Raw genomic sequence first — 21594 nt, 5'->3', positions numbered from 1 at the left:
CAATACATATAGAATAGTGAGAATCACAATACATATAGAATAGTGAGAATCACAATACATATAGAATAGTGGGAATCACAATACATATAGAATAGTGAGAATCGCAATACATATAGAATAGTGAGAATCGCAATACATATAGAATAGTGAGAATCGCAATACATATAGAATAGTGAGAATCGCAATACATATAGAATAGTGAGAATCACAATACCTATAGAATCACAATACATATAGAATCACAATACATATAGAATAGTGAGAATCACAATACATATAGAATAGTGAGAATCACAATACATATAGAATAGTGAGAATCACAATACATATAGAATAGTGAGAATCACAATACATATATAATAGTGAGAATCACAATACATATAGAATAGTGAGAATCACAATACATATAGAATAGTGAGAATCGCAATACATATAGAATAGTGAGAATCGCAATACATATAGAATAGTGAGAATCACAATACATATAGAATAGTGAGAATCACAATACCTATAGAACCACAATACATATAGAATCACAATACATATAGAATAGTGAGAATCACAATACATATGGAATAGTGAGAATCACAATACATATAGAATAGTGAGAATCACAATACATATAGAATAGTGAGAATCACAATACATATAGAATAGTGAGAATCACAATACATATAGAATAGTGAGAATCACAATACATATAGAATAGTGAGAATCACAATACATATAGAATAGTGAGAATCACAATACATATAGAATAGTGGGAATCACAATACATATAGAATAGTGAGAATCGCAATATATATATAGAATAGTGAGAATCGCAATACATATAGAATAGTGAGAATCGCAATACATATAGAATAGTGAGAATCGCAATACATATAGAATAGTGAGAATCGCAATACATATAGAATAGTGAGAATCGCAATACATATAGAATAGTGAGAATCACAATACCTATAGAATCACAATACATATAGAATCACAATACATATAGAATAGTGAGAATCACAATACATATAGAATAGTGAGAATCACAATACATATAGAATAGTGAGAATCACAATACATATAGAATAGTGAGAATCACAATACATATAGAATAGTGATAATCGCAATACATATAGAATAGTGAGAATCGCAATACATATAGAATAGTGAGAATCACAATACATATAGAATAGTGAGAATCACAATACATATAGAATAGTGAGAATCACAATACCTATAGAACCACAATACATATAGAATCACAATACATATAGAATAGTGAGAATCACAATACATATAGAATAGTGAGAATCACAATACATATAGAATAGTGAGAATCACAATGCATATAGAATAGTGAGATTCACAATACATATAGAATAGTGAGAATCACAATACATATAGAATAGTGAGAATCACAATACATATAGAATGGTGAGAATCGCAATACATATAGAATAGTGAGAATCACAATACATATAGAATAGTGAGAATCGCAATACATATAGAATAGTGAGAATCACAATACATATAGAATAGTGAGAATCACAATACATATAGAATAGTGAGAATCACAATACATATAGAATAGTGAGAATCACAATACATATAGAATAGTGAGAATCACAAAACCTATAGAATAGTGAGAATCACAATACATATAGAATAGTGAGAATCACAATGCATATAGAATAGTGAGAATCACAATACATATGAAATAGTGAGAATCACAATGCATATAGAATAGTGAGAATCACAATACATATAGAATAGTGAGAATCACAATACATATAGAATATTGAGAATCACAATACATATAGAATAGTGGGAATCACAATACATATAGAATAGTGAGAATCACAATACATATAGAATAGTGAGAATCGCAATACATATAGAATAGTGAGAATCGCAATACATATAGAATAGTGAGAATCGCAATACATATAGAATAGTGAGAATCGCAATACATATAGAATAGTGAGAATCGCAATACATATAGAATAGTGAGAATCGCAATACATATAGAACAGTGAGAATCGCAATACATATAGAATAGTGAGAATCGCAATACATATAGAATAGTGAGAATCGCAATACATATAGAATAGTGAGAATCGCAATACATATAGAATAGTGAGAATCGCAATACATATAGAATAGTGAGAATCGCAATACATATAGAATAGTGAGAATCGCAATACATATAGAATAGTGAGAATCGCAATACATATAGAATAGTGAGAATCACAATACATATAGAATAGTGAGAATCACAATACATATAGAATAGTGAGAATCACAATACATATAGAACAGTGAGAATCGCAATACATGTAGAATAGTGAGAATCGCAATACATATAGAATAGTGAGAATCGCAATACATATAGAATAGTGAGAATCTCAATACATATAGAATAGTGAGAATCGCAATGCATATTGTATCGATGATCTTGTATTTTGAGGTACCTGGCATTTTCCAGCACTAGTAGTTATCGCTCAGCTCAGACTTCAATGGCAGGCAGTCTGACATTTTGTGAAGTGGAGAGTAATGGTGAAGATATAGTATGTTCACCTAATGACGTGTGCTCTGAAGAGTCCTAATTGTGCTGAGTGATTAGAGGTCCGTTCGGTTTTGGTTCAAAAATGTAGACATTAAATGCATTATGTGTGTTGAATGATGTAACAACACAGAAAGAAAATATGAATAAAAGTCCCATAATAAAGTCCCATAATAGTAGTGACTGGCCATTACTGATTACCACTTATTAACCAGCATTTATTTACATTGCTTTACTTTAATTCAATATTTGTTTTATTTGATGACTTTATTATTTAATTCCAAGTCATCTCTATATAGCAGCTGTCTATACCATCTGACAAAATCACTACTTTAGTAGTTCTTCAAAGTAAATAATTACTTTTATGATTGCTGAATACCAACTATCAATCACTTAGATCACGTATTTTCAGGCTCACGAAGCAACCACTTTCTATCTCTCTCCATCCAGCGTTCTCTCTTCCCTCAGTCCCCATGTCTTGCTCTGCACAGACCGGACAAATTTAAGCGAGAGCGGAAGGGATTATGGTCATTGTGGTTCATTACCACGTTTTCTGAGCTAAACATGTAGATGATTGGGCTGTTGGAAACTACAACTTTATAATACATCGCACAATTCAGGCTTGATCTGATTTATCTCTAAAGAAACTGCACATTGAGCTCAAGTAATTGAACTGACGTCGGTCCATTAGTTGTTTAAAAACCGAAAAATTCGAATGAGTGAAGAAGCAGTATGTTCAGCCAGAGATGTGTTGTGTGCCAACTCCTGACTTGTCCTACGGAGTCCTGGGGTAGGGAGCAGGATCAGGTTATACTGTTGACTCCTCCATGGGAGAATGAGGGGAGACTGGTGGAGGGGCTGGCAGGGTCATCAGGAGGTCACCTAGGGGCTGAGGTATAGAGCCTTGGGTCTATGACCAGGGGGTAACAGCAGCTCTCCACCACTGACAGCCATAGAGAGGGAGAACAGGAACTTGCCTGCTGGGTTGGCCAAGAGCACTATCCAGCTCACTAAAGGGTGCTTCCGCTGTGCAATAATGGTGCTTGCCGTAGGCGGTACTGGTAATACCTATGGGAATGTTCACCATGGTCAATGAAAAGGTGCTGACTGGTGACTGCTACCTGTGTGTTGTGTAAGAGTTAGAAAAAAATCCAACCCGGAAGTGGGAAATCTGAGGTTGGTTGATTTTCAACTCAGCCCCTATTGAAGATACAGTGGGATATTGGTCATCTTGTACTTTAGTCTTTAGAAACTTGTTTGAGGCTTTTACTGTGAAGTGGGGCTGAATGAGAAGAGAATGAGTCAGAGGTCTGCCAGCAGCCATGAGCTGGTCATGCGCATTCACATGAGAGGTAGCTCCCGTTCCTTTGCTTTTCTGAAGACAAAGGAATTCTCCGGTTGGAACATTATTGAAGTGTTATGTTAAAAAACATCCGAAAGATTGATTCTATACATCGTTTGACATGTTTCTATGGACTGTAACGGAACTTTTTGACATTTTGTCTGCAACTAGTCAACGCACTTCATGAGTTTTGATTTGTTTACCAAACGCGCTAACAAAAGTAGCTATTTGGACATAAATGATGGACATTATAGAACAAATCAAACATGTATTGTGTAACTGGGATTCCTGGGAGTGCATTCTGATGAAGATCATCAAAGGTAAGTGAATATTTATAACGTTATTTCTGACTTCTGTTGACTGCACAATATGGCGGATATCTTTTTGGCTTCTTGGGTCTCTGAGCGCCGTATTCAGATTATTACATGGTTTGCTTTTTCTGTAAAGTTTTTTTAAATCTGACACAGCAGTTGCATTAAGGAGAAGTTTATCTATATTTCCATGGATAACACTTGTATTTTCATCAACATTTATAATGAGTATTTCTATAAATTTATGTGGCTCTCTGCTAAAACACCGGATGTTTTTGGAACTAGTAAACATAACGCGCCAATATATACTGAGATTTTTTGATATAAATATGAACTTTATCGAACAAAACATACATGTATTGTGTAACATGAAGTCCTATGAGTGTCATCTGATGAAGATCATCAAAGGTTAGTGATTAATTCTATCTCTATTTCTGATTTTTGTGACTGGAAAATGGAAAATGGCTGTGTTTTTCTGTGATATGGCTCTGACATAACATAATCGTTTGTGGTGCTTTCGATGTAAAGCCTATTTGAAATCGGACACTGTCGTGGGATTAACAACAAGATTACCTTTTAAAACAGTATAAAATACATGTATGTTTGAGGAATTTTAATTATGAGATTTTTGTTGTTCTGAATTTGGCGCTCTGGTATTCACTGGCTGTTGTCATATCGATCCCGTTAACGGGATCTCAGCCCTAAGAGGGTCACAGGAGGTCCCTCCACAATGATACAATAATACACATTGTGGACCACTTAAATTGAGTTTTGAGAAACTAAAAACAATCCTAGTCAAAAATGGTACAGGTGTCATCTAGAATGTGTTACATCATCTATATACATGTATGCATAAATAAAACATAGTACAGTGTATAAAATGACAAATATGAACATAAATAAATGTACCTTATTGTTACCTGATTACATTTTCATCAAGACCATTAGTATTTTTGGTGTGTCAAACAGATATACACCACTGGGCTTCTTTTGATGGTCACTGGGATTCTTTTCATGGTCACTGGGATTCTTTTCATGGTCAATGGGCTTCTTTCGATGAGGGTGGTAGGTCTAATGCTGATTATCTGAATGGAGTGTCTTACTGTGGAATGGTAGCAACAGGTGTGGAGAATAAATTACAAGGTTAACCCTTGGTGAGGCACATCTCATTCCTCTTCCCTTAGTCTGTTTCTCTGTGTTGACATCAGAGATCCTTCCCACGCTGCTGCTTGAGCATAATACCACCTACTGGTCAAGTTGAACCATGATCCTGCTGGCGTTTAGTATCAGAGAGTAGAACAGGGAGAGGATATAGAGATTTATGGGGCTGTCATGGTTACCACTCATTATGTAGGGAAGAGTGTGTGTCTAGGGGAAACAGTCATCTTGTATGATGAATGAGAATGTACTGTTTTACAGCAGAACAGGGTCAATGGTGTGGGGAAACAGAGATGTATAATAATCTATCAGACCTCCATCACAATAACCCAGTCACCCAATATGTCCTCCATAGTAAATGCTCTTCTTCTACTGTATTGAGTCATCTTTCTATCTCTCCCTCTCTCCGCCCCCAGGTCAGACATCTCCCGTGAAGTCTCTAAAACCTGTAAGTTAAAAGAAATGCTTTTAATTACCCTGCTCCTTCTCCTCTCCTCCTCCTGCTGTCCTCTCTCACGCTCTCTCCTCTCTCTCCTCACTCCCTCCTCTCTAACAGAGACTCTCTCCTTTCTCACAGAGACTCTCTCCTCTCACAGACTCTCTCTCCTCACTCTCTCCTCTCTCACAGAGACTCTCTCCCCTTGGCCAGGGGATTCTAATGAGAGCCCCTGTGTCCCAAATTGCGCCTTATTCCCTATATAGTGAACTTCTTTTGTTCAGGGCCTATAGGGCTTTGGTCAAAAGTAGTGCACTATGTAGTAGGGAAAAGTGCCATTTGGGACAGATACTGTAGAACGTGTCAAGTGAGTCTAGGAACAGAGACAGAAACACAGCGCTTTTAAACACCAGACAGGAGATGAATTATTAAAACAATCGTGATATAACTTTGTCTTAGTTTCTTTCCCCCACCAGCAAGCAGAGTCGTCTGCTGTAGAGAGAATTATTCAAAGAGCTAACACGAGTTGCGTGCCAAAAACACACACACACAATGGTGTTATTTTTGGAGGCAACCGGCTGACTGGGGTGTGTGAATGTGCTCCTGGCAAACAGCTACTTATCATCCTGGCTGGTAGTAACTGTAGTATGTAGCAGTGGTGTAAGCTGTTAACCTCTCTAGGATAGGGGGACAGTCGCGTCTCACTTGGCCAAAAGCCAGGGAAAATGCAGAGCGCCTGATTCAAATAAAATGATATAAAAATCTAACTTTCATTAAATCACACATGTAAGATACTAAATTAAAGCTACACTCGTTGTGAATCCAGCCAACATGTCAGATTTTAAAAAGGCTTTTCGGCGAAAGCATAAGAAGCTATTATCTGATGATAGCACAACAGTAAAAAAAGAGTAGCATATTTCAACCCTGCAGATGCTACGCAGAAATAAAATATATATCATGCCTTACCTTTGACGAGCTTCTTTTGTTGGCACTCCAATATGTCCCATAAACATCACAAATGGTCCTTTTGTTCGATTAATTCCGTCCATATATATCCAAAATGTCCATTTATTTGGCACGTTTGATCCAGAAAAAAAAACAGATTCCAATTTGCGCAACGTCACTACAAAATATCTCAAAAGTTACCTGTAAACTTTGCCAAAACATTTCAAAATACTTTGTAATACAACTTTAGGTATTTTTAAACGTTAATAATCGATCAAATTGAAGACGGGTCTATCTGTTTTCAATAGAGGACGAGAGGAAGTTTTCAATAGAGGACGAGAGGAAGTTTTGGCCAACTCTCAACAGCGTTACCCTTTTCCAAGTTGGCCGTACTTCTTCATTGCACAAAGGAATAACCTCAACCAAATTCCAAAGACTGGTGACATCCAGTGGAAGCGGTAGGAACTAGTGCCTAAGAAATATCGTTTTCCCATGAGAACCCAATGAACAGACAGTGACCTCAAAAATAAGTTAGTCCTCTAGGTTTTGCCTGCTACATAAGTTCTGTTATACTCACAGACATGATTAAAACAGTTTTAGGAACTTCAGAGTATTTTCTATCCAAATATACTAATAATATGCATATCTTATATTCTTGGCATGAGTAGCAGGAAGTTGAAATTGGGCACGCTATTTATCCAAAAGTGAAAATGCTGCCCCCTATCCCAAAGAGGTTTTAAGCCATGTTCAATAGTTCTGTTCCTAGAGCCCAGCAGATACATTCTTAGAGGGCTGCCTTCTCTGAACAACAGACTAGAGAAGTCTACTTGGTCAGCAACAAGCCTTTGTACACGGCTCAGAATCAGTGCAGACAAAGCCTTATATTGAGATATATAACTAAAGCTTTGGCTCAGTGGAAGTATTAACATTCAGCTTTATAATGGGACTGTGTTAGTAGAGTTAAGGCCAGCATTGTAGACACTAGGGGGAAAACTCCTAAGTGTAGTTTGGGGTTACAGAAGAAAGGTAACTCTTCCTAAATCCAACACTATTACACTCAGTGTCTGAGTTGTAGGTTATTCTATACTGTCTATGTTAAAACCGTGATATGAATAAAAAACATAGTTTTAATTGAATCATCTTCTTTATTGTGTTGCAGTGCACTGCTCCCATGTCTCAGCAGAGGCAGGAGAGAAAGGAGAAGGAGATGACAACCAGCACAGAGACCCTCAGCACCCCAGAGCCAGCCCTGACCCCCGCCCCCCACAGCCCCTTCCCTTTTCCCCCAACAGCATCCACTCAGCCTCCCCCAAGCCTGACCCCTCAGAACTCTACCTCAAGTCCAAGGCCCTGCTGGACAGCAAACGTGAGTATACACAAACCCATCTAACCTGACTGACGGACAGTCTCTATCCAGTCTCTCACAACACTCTGCTTGGCTGGTTCTTTTAAATGTTCAGTCTGTTACAAGAGACTTCACATCATACTGTAGTTCACATTTTCCACCTGTCAGACTGATATTACCTAGCAGATTGTCCAAGTCTTATCATTCCACTGCACAGTATCTGGCTATTCTTCACTAACAATAGTGAGTTAACCCATTGTGTCCTTCTCCCTGTCTTTCCCTGTTTATCCAGCCCCCAACACCAAGGACCTAGATGTCTTCATCAAGAGGAACCAGGAGTCGGGCTTTGGTTTCCGAGTCTTAGGAGGAGAGGGGCCAGATCAGCCCGTAAGTACCCACCCAGAGAGACTGCTCTATCCTGGTTCAGCCAGCATTAAAACTTCTTAGGCATCGGCATCCCATCAACGGGACAGTTGTAAATCATGCAGTGCAAATGTCTGTACATACAACAAATGTCTGTACATGTAAGTATCTTATATCGGCTGAAAGCTTAACTTCTTGTTAATATGACTGCACTGTCCAATTTACAGTAGGTATTACTGCGAGAAAATGCCATGCTATTGTTTGAGGAGAGCTCCTAACAACAAAACACTTTTTTCACAGCGATAGGTTTGATAAATTCACCTCTGAAGGTGAAATGTGTACTTACATTATGAAATCTTGCTCTGATTTATCATCCAAAGGGTCCCGGAGATAACATGAAGTGTTGTTTTGTTAGATAAAATCCTTTTTCATATCCTAAAAAGGTCCATATAGCATGTACGATCAATTTTGTATTTCCACTCGTTCAATTTACAAAGAAAGTAATCTGTGAAAATCTCACCCTAAACATTGGTTCAACGAATCCAATCACGTTTGTATGTATTCCTCAGAGATCCTAGAACGTAACAAGACTTCACTATATCATTAGGGTGTAGTATATCCTATAGGACACCATATTTGGTCAGAGAGCGACGCCTTCATTGCACGCCGATGACGCGGGCGGTCTTCACTTGAACGACTCTAACTTTGTCAAATAAGCACCAATCGGGGTCAAACAAAGCTATCTAGATAGCCAATGAGCTGGGCTTTACGGGTGTATCCGGAAACCCCGTGTCTGTCACAAAATGTAGGTGCTAACCTTTTGCGACATCATGCCTTTTCCTTTTGGACAAAAATGATAAGAATATTCAAAATTATGTTATGAAAACTGGTTGTTTTGCAAATGTGGAGCTTATAATATGGCTACTAATACTGGAAAAGCTAAATAAAAGTCCAAGTATACAGATTTGACGATATTATTGCAGAAAACGGTAATATGAATGCAAATGTCTGCTTCACGATTTGCCCATATGTACCTGGGTGACTTCACACTAAATGTAATGGAGAACGCTCATACTTCAAGTTACCCGTGTGAAACTTTGCACATACACTGCTGCCATCTTGTGGATACCATCAGAATTACAACCAGAGTGATGGCTAGAATTGGGACCTTTCTCTTGCATTTCAAAGATGGAGATTGTTGTTTTTTAAATTTTATTTTCTTCTACCAGATCTATTATGTTATATTCTCCTACATTCAAATCACATTTCCACAAACGTCAAAGTGTTTCCTTTCAAATGGTACCAATAATATGCATATCCTTGCTTCAGGGCCTGAGTTACAGGCACTTAGATTTGGTATGTAATTTTAGGTGAAAATTTTAAAAAAGGGGGCGATCCCTAAGACGTTTTAAAACTCTGGGCACACTGTGGGCTGCTTTCCCGGAACTAGGTTAAGCCTAGTAGTAGAGTTAATAGTGCTTTAAATGGGTTACCTCCATTGACCATGTTTTTTAATCTGGGTCTGGGAAACTGGCTCTAGGTTAAAGTTATCCCCCTGTGTTTGAGTGTCTTAAATAAATGTCATCATACCTGCCTCTCTCCCTGCGCCAGGTGTACATTGGTGCCATCGTGCCCCTAGGCGCGGCAGAGAAGGACGGACGTCTTCGGGCAGGTGATGAACTCATGTGTATCGACGGGGTGCCAGTCAAGGGCAAGTCTCACAAGCATGTGCTGGAGCTGATGACCAACGCTGCCCGCAATGGACAGGTCATGCTGACAGTCCGCAGGAAATTGGCACATACAGGTATGTGAGTGGCTGGTGTGACTGTGAGTGTGAGTAGACCATTGGCTTTGAGAGGAGAGAAAGATTGAGAAATAAAGAGAAATTTGTGTTTGAGTGTTTATGCATCTCTTCTAAAAGTGCTGATAATTGTGTGAAGTGCTGTGGAATCAGATCCAGTTGGAGGAGAAGATTTCCATGGCACACAGAAAACAAGATGAGTGCTGTTCTGTCCTGACAGACTGAAGCCCACGCAGTATACAGGAGCTTTGTTTACACCAAAAAATATGTTTCTATGACAAGAGAGAGAACTTTTGAAATTGCTTTGAATGACAGACATGATCGTACTGGAGGAAATTAAGCATCAATCATATACTCTTTGTGGTTGAAATCAAAGCATGAGTTGACAAGACAAAGATTCAAGAAAACCAACACATAGGCTACACATGAAAGATTGACTGAGGCAGAATTGACTTATCAAACATTTCTTTCCAAATATTTCTTTCCTATTCTGTGCACAGATATGCCAAACACACATCAGTGAGTCTTTCTATACCGTAATTGTGGGGTTCATTTTAAAATGAACACTAGTATGACATTGATACAGCCTAAAATGAATCATTGGTGGCCTAAACTGAGCATTATAAACAACTTTAAGGGGCGGCAGAAAGCTTACCGGTTAGAGAGGCGAGTCAGCAATCCCTCTGGAAAATATCTGGCGAGAAGTGAGCTGGTAACTGGAGGCTTGCTAGTATCAAATCCTACATGCCATTGCCTGTCGTTGTGCCCTTGAGCAAGGAACTTAACCCCCCACAACAACAGCTCCCCGGGTGCTCAGTGAGGCAACCCCCCGCAGCTCTCCAAAACCTGTATATGTATGTCAATGGAGGCTGGTGGGTGGAGCTATAGGAGGATGGACTCATTATAATGGTTGGAATGAAATGGATGGAACTGAGTCAAACGTGGTTTCCATATGTTTGATATGTTTGATACCGTTCCATTAATTACATTCCAGCCATTATAATGAGCCCTTCCTCCTATAGCTTCTCTCACCAGCCTCTACTGATGTATGTGTGTCTTTCGGAGGAAGTAAAATTGAGGTTGGAACGTATAATTGACAATTGACGTGCAATTGACCAATAAAATGACCAATAAAATTAACTCATACCTTTGAGCTTTCATAAGAATGGCTGTGAGAGAGAGACCATAAACAACCCAACAATTACATGAATATAATGTAGACAGTAAGTTATCCCAACTGAACCCATATAAAACTATTTTTCTCTGCGTGTGATCAGAGGGCAGTGGAGAGGAGGATGGTGGTAGTGGTCAGCAGCAGGTGGCTCCAGCCCTGGTCAATGGCTCCCCCAAGCTGCCCCGCATCCAGGTCCCTACAGCCAGCTCCCCCCACCAACCAGAATGCTACGACGTCACCCTGCAACGCAAAGACAACGAAGGCTTCGGCTTCGTCATCCTTACCTCCAAGAACAAGCCTCCTCCCGGAGGTGAGATATATTCCAACTCTACTCCAACTCTGTATGGATGATGCTGTTTGGCAATTTAGAGACAGTTCCCTCCAATACAACACATAACCTCCATGCTTGTATTCCACTCAATCACAATGTAGACTATTTTCAATGCCTCTTATTTCAAGTAGATTCAAGTAGAGAAAATAGCTTTGTTTTTGCATAATTGGTCTTTCCAAGCTGTTTAATCTCTTGTCATTACTGATTGGGTAACACACAGAGCACGGTTTTGAGCCACGCAGCATCTCTCTCTCTTTCTGTCACTCCTTTTGTCTCTCCCTGTCTTTCTGTCTATCAATACTTGAGTTTGTGTGTACACTGAACTAATGGTACAGACAGGAGGCATGGAGTAGTGAGGTTCACTATACGTAAAGAACATGAAGTACTTCCTATGAGGGAGATGACAAAGGATAATATAAAGACTTTCAAATTGTGTTTGGTTGAAATTGTCAAAAATTAGAATTAAAGCTTTATTTAGCTTATTGAATACTTGTTTTTTTATAATTATTATTTTTACCTTTAGGCAAGTCGGTTAAGAACAAATTATTATTTTACAATGACGGCCTACCCCGACCAAACCTCCCCTAACCCTGACAACACTGAGCCAATACTGCTTTGATACAATGAATAACCAGTTTGGTACAATGAAAAACCATAACTGCTTTACAAGTACCATCTGCAGTAGTACCTGACAGAGCGGAGCTAAATGGTCCTGTCGTCTCGTTCACTCTCTGATGCTTCAGTTATCCCTCACAAGATTGGTCGCATCATCGAGGGCAGCCCCACAGACCGTAGCGGTCAGCTGAAGGTGGGCGACCATATCTCAGCGGTCAACTCCCAGTCCATCATGGAACTGTCCCACAACGACATCGTCCAACTCATCAAGGAGGCCGGCAACACTGTCACCCTCACTGTGGTGCCAGAGGATGGTGAGACCTTCCACAGACACTGCACTCTGGGAAATGGAGCCTTACTTGATATGGGATTCTGTAGTATTGTTTTAATGTTTACTGTGGAATGGGGAACTACTACATTTGTTAGTCTTGCATTTTCAGTTTTTGTTATTTTGATATTGCTAGATAAAGTGAAAAAGGAAAGGTTGGAGAGGATGAAATGTTAGTTTGCATGACATTCCATACTGAAAGTCTTCTGTGTTCTTTTAGAGAACAGTGACCCTGCATCTGAAACCAGTTCAGCCAAGCAGAGCCCTGCAGCACAGCACAGAGCTATGGGCCAGCAGCCTGCCAGCCACACTGACAGGTACAGGAGCGGACACACACACACACACACACACACACACACAGCACTACATGGCCCATCCTGAAGAGAAGGGGATGGAAGGGAAGGATTAACAGTGGATGGTGTGGCTGCACTCAGTATTAGATCTTCCTGTTTAAACCAGATTACCTGTGTTGGACTTTTAATCCATTACTACAGCACCTATAATTCCCCTCTCATTTCCTAACCCTCTCGCTCTGCTCTGCTCTGCTCACCGTGTGGTATCACCCTGGATCTTTCCTTATTTCCCCTTTCCCACTTTTCTCTCTTCTCAAGTAAAGACCTTCCTCCTTCTCATGCATCTCTAACACATGCCAGGGTGAGGTAGGTCTCTGTAAATAAAGGGAGAGAGAGAGGTAGGCTGTCTGCTTAGCAGTCTTAAGTATGTAAACTCTTCTGCTAAGAATACTCTTTAGATATCACTGGTTCTCTCTAGCATATTATATTATTATTATATCACTGGTTCTCGCTAGCATATTATATTATTATAATAATTATTATATCACTGGTTCTCTCTAGCATTTATTATTGTTATTATATCACTGGTTCTCTCTAGCATATATTATTATTATTATATCACTGGTTCTCTCTCACATATATTATTATTATTATATCACTGGTTCTCGCTAGCATATTATATTATTATAATAATTATTATATCACTGGTTGTCTCTAGCATTTATTATTGTTATTATATCACTGGTTCTCTCTAGCATTTATTATTGTTATTATATCACTGGTCTCTCTAGCATATATTATTATTATTATTATATCACTGGTTCTCTCTAGCATTTATTATTATTATTATATCACTGGTTCTCTCTAGCATGTATTATTATTATTATATCACTGGTTCTCTCTAGCATTTATTATTGTTATTATATCACTGGTTCTTTCTAGCATTTATTATTGTTATTATATCACTGGTTCTCTCTAGCATATATTATTATTATTATATCACTGGTTCTCTCTAGCATATATTATTATTATTATTATATCACTGGTTCTATCTAGCATATTATATTATTATTATTATATCACTGGTTCTCTCTAGCATTTATTATTATTATTATTATATCACTGGTTCTCTCTAGCATGTATTATTATTATTATATCACTGGTTCTCTCTAGCATTTATTATTGTTATTATATCACTGGTTCTCTCTAGCATTTATTATTATTATTATTATATCACTGGTTCTCTCTAGCATTTATTATTATTATTATTATATCACTGGTTCTCTCTAGCATGTATTATTATTATTATATCACTGGTTCTCTCTAGCATTTATTATTGTTATTATATCACTGGTTCTCTCTAGCATATATTATTATTATTATATCACTGGTTCTCTCTCACATATATTATTATTATTATATCACTGGTTCTCGCTAGCATATTATATTATTATAATAACTATTATATCACTGGTTCTCTCTAGCATTTATTATTGTTATTATATCACTGGTTCTCTCTAGCATTTATTATTGTTATTATATCACTGGTTCTCTCTAGCATATATTATTATTATTATATCACTGGTTCTCTCTAGCATATATTATTATTATTATTATATCACTGGTTCTCTCTCGCATATATTATTATTATTATATCACTGGTTCTCTCTAGCATATATTATTATTATTATATCACTGGTTCTCTCTCGCATATATTATTATTATTATTATATCACTGGTTCTCTCTAGCATATATTATTATTATTATATCACTGGTTCTCTCTAGCATATATTATTATTATTATATCACTGGTTCTATCTAGCATATTATATTATTATTATTATATCACTGGTTCTCTCTAGCATATTATATTATTATTATTATATCACTGGTTCTCTCTAGCATTTATTATTATTATTATATCACTGGTTCTCTCTAGCATGTATTATTATTATTATATCACTGGTTCTCTCTCGCATTTATTATTATTATTATATCACTGGTTCTCTCTAGCATATATTATTATTATTATATCACTGGTTCTCTCTAGCATATTATATTATTATTATTATATCACTGGTTCTCTCTAGCATTTATTATTATTATTATATCACTGGTTATCTCTAGCATGTATTATTATTATTATATCACTGGTTCTCTCTAGCATTTATTATTGTTATTATATCACTGGTTCTCTCTAGCATATATTATTATTATTATATCACTGGTTCTCTCTAGCATATATTATTATTATTATTATATCACTGGTTCTCTCTAGCATATATTATTATTATTATTATATCACTGGTTCTCTCTAGCATATATTATTATTATTATATCACTGGTTCTCGCTAGCATATTATATTATTATAATAATTATTATATCACTGGTTCTCTCTAGCATTTATTATTGTTATTATATCACTGGTTCTCTCTAGCATTTATTATTGTTATTATGTCACTGGTTCTCTCTAGCATTTATTATTATTATTATATCACTGGTTCTCTCTAGCATTTATTATTGTTATTATATCACTGGTTCTCTCTAGCATATATTATTATTATTATATCACTGGTTCTCTCTAGCATTTATTATTATTATTATATCACTGGTTCTCTCTAGCATTTATTATTATTATTATTATATCACTGGTTCTCTCTAGCATTTATTATTATTATTATTATATCACTGGTTCTCTCTAGCATGTATTATTATTATTATATCACTGGTTCTCTCTAGCATTTATTATTGTTATTATATCACTGGTTCTCTCTAGCATATATTATTATTATTATATCACTGGTTCTCTCTCACATATATTATTATTATTATATCACTGGTTCTCGCTAGCATATTATATTATTATAATAACTATTATATCACTGGTTCTCTATAGCATTTATTATTGTTATTATATCACTGGTTCTTTCTAGCATTTATTATTGTTATTATGTCACTGGTTCTCTCTAGCATTTATTGTTATTATTATATCACTGGTTCTCTCTAGCATTTATTATTGTTATTATATCACTGGTTCTCTCTAGCATATATTATTATTATTATATCACTGGTTCTCTCTAGCATTTATTATTATTATTATTATATCACTGGTTCTCTCTAGCATGTATTATTATTATTATATCACTGGTTCTCTCTAGCATTTATTATTGTTATTATATCACTGGTTCTCTCTAGCATATATTATTATTATTATATCACTGGTTCTCTCTCACATATATTATTATTATTATATCACTGGTTCTCGCTAGCATATTATATTATTATAATAACTATTATATCACTGGTTCTCTCTAGCATTTATTATTGTTATTATATCACTGGTTCTCTCTAGCATTTATTATTATTATTATATCACTGGTTCTCTCTAGCATTTATTATTGTTATTATATCACTGGTTCTCTCTAGCATATATTATTATTATTATATCACTGGTTCTCTCTAGCATATATTATTATTATTATATCACTGGTTCTCTCTCGCATATATTATTATTATTATATCACTGGTTCTCTCTCGCATATATTATTATTATTATATCACTGGTTCTCTCTCGCATATATTATTATTATTATGTCACTGGTTCTCTCTCGCATATATTATTATTATTATTATATCACTGGTTCTCTCTCGCATATATTATTATTATTATTATATCACTGGTTCTCTCTAGCATATATTATTATTATTATATCACTGGTTCTCTCTAGCATATATTATTATTATTATATCACTGGTTCTATCTAGCATATTATATTATTATTATTATATCACTGGTTCTCTCTAGCATATTATATTATTATTATTATATCACTGGTTCTCTCTAGCATTTATTATTATTATTATATCACTGGTTCTCTCTAGCATGTATTATTATTATTATATCACTGGTTCTCTCTCGCATTTATTATTATTATTATATCACTGGTTCTCTCTAGCATATATTATTATTATTATATCACTGGTTCTCTCTCGCATTTATTATTATTATTATATCACTGGTTCTCTCTAGCATATATTATTATTATTATATCACTGGTTCTCTCTAGCATATTATATTATTATTATTATATCACTGGTTCTCTCTAGCATGTATTATTATTATTATATCACTGGTTCTCTCTAGCATTTATTATTGTTATTATATCACTGGTTCTCTCTAGCATATATTATTATTATTATATCACTGGTTCTCTCTAGCATATATTATTATTATTATATCACTGGTTCTATCTAGCATATTATATTATTATTATTATATCACTGGTTCTCTCTAGCATTTATTATTATATCACTAGTTCTCTCTAGCATGTATTATTATTATTATATCACTGGTTCTCTCTAGCATTTATTATTGTTATTATATCACTGGTTCTCTCTAGCATATATTATTATTATTATATCACTGGTTCTCTCTCACATATATTATTATTATTATATCACTGGTTCTCACTAGCATATTATATTATTATAATAATTATTATATCACTGGTTCTCTCTAGCATTTATTATTGTTATTATATCACTGGTTCTCTCTAGCATTTATTATTGTTATTATGTCACTGGTTCTCTTTTGCATTTATTATTATTATTATATCACTGGTTCTCTCTAGCATTTATTATTGTTATTATATCACTGGTTCTCTCTAGCATATATTATTATTATTATATCACTGGTTCTCTCTAGCATTTATTATTATTATTATATCACTGGTTCTCTCTAGCATGTATTATTATTATTATATCACAGGTTCTCTCTAGCATTTATTATTGTTATTATATCACTGGTTCTCTCTAGCATTTATTATTGTTATTATATCACTGGTTCTCTCTAGCATATATTATTATTATTATTATATCACTGGTTCTCTCTCACATATATTATTATTATTATATCACTGGTTCTCGCTAGCATATTATATTATTATAATAATTATTATATCACTGGTTCTCTCTAGCATTTATTATTGTTATTATATCACTGGTTCTTTCTAGCATATTATATTATTATTATTATATCACTGGTTCTCTCTAGCATTTATTATTATTATTATATCACTGGTTCTCTCTAGCATGTATTATTATTATTATATCACTGGTTCTCTCTCGCATTTATTATTATTATTATATCACTGGTTCTCTCTAGCATATATTATTATTATTATATCACTGGTTCTCTCTCGCATTTATTATTATTATTATATCACTGGTTCTCTCTAGCATATATTATTATTATTATATCACTGGTTCTCTCTAGCATATTATATTATTATTATTATATCACTGGTTCTCTCTAGCATTTATTATTATTATTATATCACTGGTTCTCTCTAGCATGTATTATTATTATTATATCACTGGTTCTCTCTAGCATTTATTATTGTTATTATATCACTGGTTCTCTCTAGCATATATTATTATTATTATATCACTGGTTCTCTCTAGCATATATTATTATTATTATTATATCACTGGTTCTATCTAGCATATTATATTATTATTATTATATCACTGGTTCTCTCTAGCATTTATTATTATATCACTAGTTCTCTCTAGCATGTATTATTATTATTATATCACTGGTTCTCTCTAGCATTTATTATTGTTATTATATCACTGGTTCTCTCTAGCATATATTATTATTATTATATCACTGGTTCTCTCTCACATATATTATTATTATTATATCACTGGTTCTCGCTAGCATATTATATTATTATAATAATTATTATATCACTGGTTCTCTCTAGCATTTATTATTGTTATTATGTCACTGGTTCTCTTTTGCATTTATTATTATTATTATATCACTGGTTCTCTCTAGCATTTATTATTGGTATTATATCACTGGTTCTCTCTAGCATATATTATTATTATTATATCACTGGTTCTCTCTAGCATTTATCATTATTATTATATCACTGGTTCTCTCTAGCATGTATTATTATTATTATATCACAGGTTCTCTCTAGCATTTATTATTGTTATTATATCACTGGTTCTCTCTAGCATTTATTATTGTTATTATATCACTGGTTCTCTCTAGCATATATTATTATTATTATATCACTGGTTCTCTCTCACATATATTATTATTATTATATCACTGGTTCTCGCTAGCATATTATATTATTATAATAATTATTATATCACTGGTTCTCTCTAGCATTTATTATTGTTATTATATCACTGGTTCTTTCTAGCATTTATTATTGTTATTATGTCACTGGTTCTCTCTAGCATTTATTATTATTATTATATCACTGGTTCTCTCTAGCATTTATTATTGTTATTATATCACTGGTTCTCTCTAGCATTTATTATTGTTATTATGTCACTGGTTCTCTCTAGCATTTATTATTATTATTATATCACTGGTTCTCTCTAGCATTTATTATTGTTATTATATCACTGGTTCTCTCTAGCATTTATTATTGTTATTATATCACTGGTTCTCTCTAGCATATATTATTATTATTATATCACTGGTTCTCTCACACATATATTATTATTATTATATCACTGGTTCTCGCTAGCATATTATATTATTATAATAATTATTATATCACTGGTTCTCTCTAGCATTTATTATTGTTATTATATCACTGGTTCTTTCTAGCATTTATTATTGTTATTATGTCACTGGTTCTCTCTAGCATTTATTGTTATTATTATATCACTGGTTCTCTCTAGCATTTATTATTGTTATTATATCACTGGTTCTCTCTAGCATATATTATTATTATTATATCACTGGTTCTCTCTAGCATTTATTATTATTATTATTATATCACTGGTTCTCTCTAGCATGTATTATTATTATTATATCACTGGTTCTCTCTAGCATTTATTATTGTTATTATATCACTGGTTCTCTCTAGCATATATTATTATTATTATATCACTGGTTCTCTCTCACATATATTATTATTATTATATCACTGGTTCTCGCTAGCATATTATATTATTATAATAACTATTATATCACTGGTTCTCTCTAGCATTTATTATTGTTATTATATCACTGGTTCTCTCTAGCATTTATTATTGTTATTATATCACTGGTTCTCTCTAGCATTTATTATTATTATTATATCACTGGTTCTCTCTAGCATTTATTATTGTTATTATATCACTGGTTCTCTCTAGCATATATTATTATTATTATATCACTGGTTCTCTCTAGCATATATTATTATTATTATATCACTGGTTCTCTCTCGCATATATTATTATTATTATATCACTGGTTCTCTCTCGCATATATTATTATTATTATTATATCACTGGTTCTCTCTAGCATATATTATTATTATTATTATATCACTGGTTCTCTCTAGCATATTATATTATTATTATTATATCACTGGTTCTCTCTAGCATTTATTATTATTATTATATCACTGGTTCTCTCTAGCATGTATTATTATTATTATATCACTGGTTCTCTCTCGCATTTATTATTATTATTATATCACTGGTTCTCTCTAGCATATATTATTATTATTATATCACTGGTTCTCTCTCGCATTTATTATTATTATTATATCACTGGTTCTCTCTAGCATATATTATTATTATTATATCACTGGTTCTCTCTAGCATATTATATTATTATTATTATATCACTGGTTCTCTCTAGCATTTATTATTATTATTATATCACTGGTTCTCTCTAGCATTTATTATTGTTATTATATCACTGGTTCTCTCTAGCATATATTATTATTATTATATCACTGGTTCTCTCTAGCATATATTATTATTATTATTATATCACTGGTTCTCTCTAGCATTTATTATTATATCACTAGTTCTCTCTAGCATGTATTATTATTATTATATCACTGGTTCTCTCTAGCATTTATTATTGTTATTATATCACTGGTTCTCTCTAGCATATATTATTATTATTATATCACTGGTTCTCTCTAGCATTTATTATTGTTATTATGTCACTGGTTCTCTCTAGCATTTATTATTATTATTATATCACTGGTTCTCTCTAGCATTTATTATTGTTATTATATCACTGGTTCTCTCTAGCATATATTATTATTATTATATCACTGGTTCTCTCTAGCATTTATTATTATTATTATATCACTGGTTCTCTCTCGCATTTATTATTATTATTATATCACTGGTTCTCTCTAGCATATATTATTATTATTATATCACTGGTTCTCGCTAGCATATTATATTATTATAATAATTATTATATCACTGGTTCTCTCTAGCATTTATTATTGTTATTATATCACTGGTTCTTTCTAGCATTTATTATTGTTATTATGTCACTGGTTCTCTCTAGCATTTATTATTATTATTATATCACTGGTTCTCTCTAGCATTTATTATTGTTATTATATCACTGGTTCTCTCTAGCATATATTATTATTATTATATCACTGGTTCTCTCTAGGATATTATTATTATATCACTGGTTCTCTCTCGCATTTATTATTATTATTATATCACTGGTTCTCTCTAGCATATATTATTATTATTATATCACTGGTTCTCTCTCGCATTTATTATTATTATTATATCACTGGTTCTCTCTAGCATATAT

General features: G+C 33.9%; 1 pseudogene; it reads left to right on the top strand.

Annotated features, from left to right (window-relative positions):
* The window catches only part of LOC115132642 (membrane-associated guanylate kinase, WW and PDZ domain-containing protein 3-like), a 304561-nt pseudogene that overhangs the window by 273840 nt on the left and 9127 nt on the right, over window positions 1–21594 (top strand).

The sequence above is a fragment of the Oncorhynchus nerka genome, linkage group LG7 (assembly GCF_034236695.1).
Source record: "Oncorhynchus nerka isolate Pitt River linkage group LG7, Oner_Uvic_2.0, whole genome shotgun sequence".
Lineage (NCBI taxonomy): Eukaryota > Metazoa > Chordata > Actinopteri > Salmoniformes > Salmonidae > Oncorhynchus > Oncorhynchus nerka.
Note: the sequence above shows the minus strand (reverse complement) of the source record. Positions and strands in the feature narration are given on the sequence as shown.